The following is a 7,176-nucleotide window of genomic DNA, read 5'->3' as shown; positions in this document are numbered from 1 at the left end:
TTGCAAGCACCACTTGATCACCAACAATATCGTAGTAATGTTTATAAAACAAAGCTAGGAAACCATCTAGGCTAGGAGCCTTTAAAGACTTCATTCCAAAAACCACCTTTCGAATTTCTTCCCTGGAAGGAATTCTGCAAAGCTCTCGATTTTCTTCCTCTAATATGCAAGAGGCAATTAAATTCTCCAGGTCTTTGGGAATTTGAGGATCGCTGGTACAATACAAAGTCTTAAAATTTTCCTCAAAATAACTCTAAATGTCAGACCTGTTATTTACCCAGGATTCGTCCTCCAATTTGATTTCCTCAATATGATTCCTTCTCCTCCGAACAAGAGTGGAAAGGTGAAAGAATCTTGAGTTTCGATCACCCTCTTTCAGCCATAATTCTCTAGACTTCTACTTCAATCTTAGCTCATCCTTCAACAGCCAATCATCTAGTTCAAGACTAAGTGCAGCTTCCAATTCTAAATTTTCTTTTATGGGGGGTTTTTGTTGAATTTCGACAATTTTAGCTTGAAGGGACTTAATTCTCTCCCTGACAATGCCAAAAACCTCCCCATTTCTTTAAATTGTTCTTCGTCCTTTCCAGCTTATTTGCAAGATGGAAACCATGAGATCCCTCTACTTCAAATTGCCAAGCATTATCAACCACAACTCTACTGCTTTCTTCCTTCGTCCACATTGCTTCGAATTTGAAGGGGGGATTCAAAGTTTCAGATTCAAAATGAGTATCCAGCAATATTGGGTTATAATTAGAGTTCGAATTACACAAGTGCTTGACTCCGGCTTTGGGGGAAAAGTAATTGCCATTCTTGATTACAAAGACACTGATCAAGCCTCTCCTTAATATTTGCCAACCCCTCACGTTTGTTAGACCAAGTAAAAGAAGGCCCAGTAAAGCCAAGATCAATAGCACAAGTGTTTGACATGAAGTCTTTGAGGCAATTATCAAAGCTACCAAAAGTTGATCGACCCCCTATTTTCTCATCTATTCTTTTTATATAGTTTAGGTCCCCAATGATTACCTAAGGCCCAGAAAAGGAGAGCACCATATTCTCTATCATCCTCCAAAAAGTCATTTTTGTATTACTCTTGCAAGGCCCATAAACAACAAATAATAACCAAGGAGAATTAGGAGGATCAGAATAAATAAGAGCAACAATCAAATTTATGTCCGAATAAACCACTTCTAAATCAACACCTAGCCTACAAAACAAGGCTAAACCACCAGAACGCCCACTAGGCTCCACACATTGAAAATCAACAAATTTCAATTTAGAATTTATCTTACCTAGTCTTGGAGTTTTTGATTTAGTTTCCGACAGGAAGACTACCTCCAGATTAGCTCCCTGATGGCTCTATTTGTCGAGGCTGTACCAACACCCCGACGGTTCCATGCAAGGATCCTCATGGCTAACTTGGGGGCATGATAAGGCTTAACTCCTCGACTGTCTGAAGAGAATTGACAAAGTTATCTTCATCCTTCTGCACTGAAGAACCATTGAGATTTTCAGAGCTGCTTCCTTTACCTTGCTTGAGCTTAGCATGAGAAATTGCTTTGGCTCTAGCTTGATCTTTTAGAGTGATTCATTTAGGAGATCGTCAGCTTGGGTAGCTTGTTGGGATGGAGGTGGGGGTGGTATGTACAGATGGGTTTATGATAGATGGTTGAGGGGAAATTAAGGTTGTGGTTTGTGTGGGTATGAGAGTAAACGAGAGCTTAGTTTTTTTGTATACAGAGTTAGGGGAATTAGGTGGGCTTAATGAGTTGAGTTTCCTTTTAGAACTTTTTGAAGCTTTGTGGGACTGGGTTTGATTTGGAGTTTGTGGATCATTTGACATGGGGTTGGTGGTGGGCTTTGTATGGTGAGGGTTTGGATTATTTATACACAGATTTGGGTTTCAGGTTGGGTTATTGGCTGTGTTTTGGGCTGTGTTGGGTTCCAGACATTCTTGAGAGACCAAATTCCATGAAGTAAAGGAAGTGGACCCATCTAGTTGATGAGTAATGGAAGGGGAGCCATCTGGTTGGTGATTAACTGAACTAGCATGGAAATCGAGGTTTACCAACACCTCTAACAAACGAATTGTGGCATCCTTGATACTTGTCCCATCAACCTGCATAGACTCCGCCGCTTTAACACAATGCTCTAGGACCTCAATAGGATGATCTTTGCTGCCTTGTTCCTCCCTTGCTATCATGGCATTCCATGACTTTAGATTTTCCTGGATCCAACTGGAAGCCTTCCCAATGTTTGAATCATTGACCCCACATCTCTCTTCATTCTCCAATTCAACCTGGCCTCCAAGTTTCCGTCTAGATTGAAATTCATCATTGTCAGCCCGAAGCCATCTACTAAAGAAGCCAGTTACACCTTCCTGTATGAACAATTAAGCACCCTCATCTTAGCAATCTCTCTGATCATGTCCTAAAAGACCACAGCCAAAACAAAAATTCCCAAGTTTTTCATATTTGAAAGGAATCCATAGCTCAGGGAGATGGTCTCTTTCCAAGGGAAAACCAGGAGCAAATGGACAATTAACATCAACTTCTACCCTAACTTGAATATATCTCCTCCAAACTCCTCCGCTTGTACCAATAAATTAAGCTGGCGAGATTAACTTAGATATTCCACTGAATCCAAATTAATCTTGCCAGCTTAATTAGCTGTAAGTACGTAGCTTTACCTTTTTATGAAAACAAGGTACAAATAAGTTATTACTTCACCACGGCTCCTAATGACCATGAAAAATTGCAAGTACATATAGTTTTCGAGAGGGCGATAAGCTAGCTATGTAGCTTACTTTAATTTTTATGGCTTTTATTTATTTATTAAGCCAAGGAGTAATGGCGGCCATTAAAGCTGTATTTAATCGCATCCCGGATTGCTCTAGCTTTATGTGTTTGTTTGACATGATTAATTTTGTCGACTTATTTTACTATTTAGCTTATTTTTATTATTATTTATGGGTCCTACTGCATTTTTTGGTACTATTCATGGGTTCCACTATACAATTTCAGCTAACTTTTACCTTTATTTATAGTACTTTCAGTAAAAAGTTTTCAGTTTCAGCAAAATAAACGGATCCCAAATAGACCCTAACTATGAATGGGCAATGGGCTCCTTCAAATTTAATGAGAAATTATTAGCTCTCCTAACCGACTCTTTCATGGTGCGGATGCGGTATTACATGTGGGTGGGTGCATGGATTTCATTAATGTGAGAAAGTGGATACATGTATTTTATTGTGAAACTTATGGCTAATGTCGCCCAACTAACAACCAAAATATTTGATTTTTTGTTGAAAAATGCTAAAGACACAAACTTTTTTATAAACTGCTGATGTGGTAAATGGTTTTTAGTAAGCAAAAAAAAAAAATTTTAGTTTATTGCCTTTGGTAAAAAAAAAAAAAATAGTAGTGGGCTCAAATAAGAACTAGTGAAAACCACCCACATCAATAGATTGTGAAAATATTGTTAAATAGTTTATGGATCTAACATTACTCTTTGTTGTTTTTTCATTCTCTTCGTGTCATGTAGGAAAACAACATTTTAAGTTTTTAACCTTAAATGTACTATTTCAAAAAGTTTAGAAAAACTACTCTTAATAATCAAAGATCTCTAGGAATTTAATAGAAATTTTGAGTATTATTTATTTTAATCGTATATTAGCATAAGTAATGTTGTTATAATAATAAAATTTGGCTAATAAACGTGCTTGTACTACATAGCTCAATGTTTTACACGTCCGTAATACTATTAAAAATATAACTTATTTTTTAGAAATCGTTTTTCACTAAAATTTCTGGAAAACAATTTTATTTCACGCCACTCTAAATAAAGAAAGTTAAGAGGCAATACAAAAACTATTAAAATAACTCTATTTCATTTTTAAGGACATTACCAAACAAAGGAAAATGAAATAGTTTTCCGAAAATATATATAATAAAGGACTCATTTTTTAGAAAACGTTAATTTCTTTGATGTATGCTAAAATAGAACATTTGATATTGAGTGTATTGTAAAGTGAGATAGTAAAATAAATAAAAAATAACTCTTTATATTTTTAAAAGCTAAAATTTTTACACCATCACTATGAAAGCTCATAACATATACTTTTCTTTTTTTAATCGCAACTTATTTAGTATATGCTTAATCAATTATTTCTTATACTTATCATTCAATTTTTTATATTAAAAGAATTGTGGTTCAATTAAGAAGTATTTTATTTATTTTTTTTGTACGGAGTATTGATTATTCGTAGAAGACCATTATGGGTATTACTAGGGGTGGCAAAATTAGACATAACCTGTGACACGACATGACACGAAATCAGTAAATTATGAGTTGAGGCTTAATGGGTTAGTGTTATATTCGGGTTGGCATGATTGGCCCCTTTAATAAACGGGTTGGATTAGTGTCTAATCCATAGAAATTGTTTCACTTGTCTGACCAATTTAATTAAATAACAATTTACCAATATACCCTTCAAATCCTAGGTATATAAACTTATTAGTTGTTATATTTTATTTTCTTTGACATATTATGATTGATTATTTGTGATATTGAGATATGCCTTAGTTTTGAATTGTTATTTGTGATGTAGTTACTCGTTAGTTCTGAATTTTATATTAAAAATATTTTTTTATTTTTCATAATTCAATTTGGTTAATACTATTTTTTTTCATTTTGATAAAATCTAATAAATAGGTCGACTCGATTGATCGGTTTAGTAAATGAGTCGTGTTAGAATTGAGGAATCTTGACCGGTTTAATAAACATGTCTTGTTAGTATTGACCCATACAATCAGATACTCATGGGTTGACACAATATGAACCCGGCATTCGAACACGAATTGCCACCCCTAAGTATTACCGTGTCTTTCAAAAAAAATAAAAATCTAACTTGGGTGGGATTCTTGAAAAAAATTCATAGTTTCCATTTTGTTTCTTTCTAGATAAAACTTCTAAATTATTTTTGTGGTTCTTGTTTATAAAATAGCAATTTAATTATTGTAACTTAAGGTTTGTTCTAAATTCATTCAAAAATATTATACCAACTATAATTGTGCTTTGTTTTTTGTTAGGGACATATTTGATGTAATTGGCTAATTCTTTGACAAAACGCACTTTACTTGTAATTGGGTAGATCTAGGATGAGTTTAATACTTCAAGAAACAAGTGTTTAAGTTTAGTATTAAAACCATGTAAGTCTGACCAAGAAACAAGTGAAGGAAGTGTTGTTCATTAAAGTTCGATAGCAGTCTTGACAGAAAGACTTTTTTTGATATCTAATGTTGAAGCTCGACATAAGCTGTATCTGTTGAGAATTACAAAATCAGGTTTTCTAGATCTGATTACACACATATCCTTGAGTATTTATGTAGGGTTTCCTTTCTCACAACCCTAGACATATATAAGGATTATTTTAAGAGCCGTCATAAGTGATGCAAGGCATTGCAAAAGAATAATCCATGCATATTGTGACCTAATTCATCATATTCTATGTAGAAGCTAGTGCGTCTTTACGCCAAGGGTTTTGTGATCAAGGAGCTTTCTAATCTTCACTGTTGATGAACTGAAGAACTTTGCAGCCAACAATCTTTTTCAAGTTGGTGTGTTAGTTACATACTGGGATCCATGTATCATTGGTTAGTCACGTACTAGGAGTTGTGCATTGAACAGAGAGATTGCCGCTACAATATAAGTCCAATTGGGTATTGAGGTAAGGGTTCAACTGTAGGTTGGTATTAGGTACTAGGATTCCTTTTACTTATAACCGCTTGTTTTAATAATAGTGGATTCTCATGGTATGTTGTGCTACCACGCTATTGCATGTTAAATTGACTTAATTAATTAACTTGGATAATTAATTGATTAATTTACCAAAGGAATCAATACATTTTTGGACTATCATCTTTTATTCCTGAGTCTAATTGTGCCAATTATATGCAACCATTGCAATACTTTTACTTTTGCAATAAATAGATTGTTCCAATGGGAGAGTGCTTCCTGTTTAATGTGAAAAGTCATTGTATATTGTATTAGTATATAATTTATAATTTATAATTTTTATTAGTTCAATTGGTAAAGTTGCTTGTCATCGAATAAGAAATTTTAAGGTTTGCTCTCTGTCTCTACTAAAACCAATTGGTGTCTTGGTTTGATTATAAAGAGCAATCATCAGAAGTACTGGATGTCATAAATGAAAAATTATCTCTTAAAAAAAACTATAATCTATAATTTATATAAAAACAAATTTTATATTTAGATAAAAAAAAATTAAGAAATCTTGTGTTGAACTTTTCAATGCAATGCATGGTTTCTCACTAATTTATAATTTAAATGCATCCATGAACCCTATTACTTTTTTATTTAATAATTTCTTTGTTGGCCTTTTTATTGACTATTTTCTTGGATGGTTATTGAAACATGACAACTTGGTAATATCCATATCTAATATGTAGTGAGTGAGTCATTCATTTTCCACCTACTCAGGTAAATAAATCAAGGGAGTTAATTTCATACTAGATGCCATATTGGTTTAGCCATGAAAAAATATATTTTGGTGGACCGGTTAATACTAGTATGTTTCAGAATATAATTATCTTTAATTCTATATTAATAATTGTAGGGACAAGGGACCCAAAAATATATGTTGGGCCTTGGGCTTAGCCGAGGAGGTTTAGTAGTCCAAGGATAGATCAACAGTAAGGAAGATATAAGACTTTGAACTTCACAAGCAAGTTATGATTATTAAAGATAGGGGAAGCAAGCTGAGGAGGAGTATCTTTGCAGCTAACAAGGTGGAGGTCGGAAAGTGTGTTCTATTGTCCATAATGATGTTCTAGAAAGTTCTATTAATAAGGATATGCACTGCGAACGTATAGGACAAATGGGAGCCAAGAAATATCTAAGAAAAAGTTGCCACCACCGCATTGAATGCTCTATAGCTAACTCTTTGGCCACATTTATGTGGAGAAGACCCCTGAACAGTGCCACCTTAGTCGCCCCAACTCACAGAGGGCCTATGAGGGTGTCCGATGGGACAAGCACTCAAGTAGTGACTTGGACGATCGACAAGTGGAGAGCCAAGATCATTCAAAGGGAGATATATAATGTAAGAGACCCCCAAGAAAAGGGAGATTGAGAAATAGAAGGAGAAACACTATA

Source organism: Quercus lobata, chromosome 6 (assembly GCF_001633185.2).
Source record: "Quercus lobata isolate SW786 chromosome 6, ValleyOak3.0 Primary Assembly, whole genome shotgun sequence".
Lineage (NCBI taxonomy): Eukaryota > Viridiplantae > Streptophyta > Magnoliopsida > Fagales > Fagaceae > Quercus > Quercus lobata.
This window is presented reverse-complemented; position numbering follows the sequence as displayed.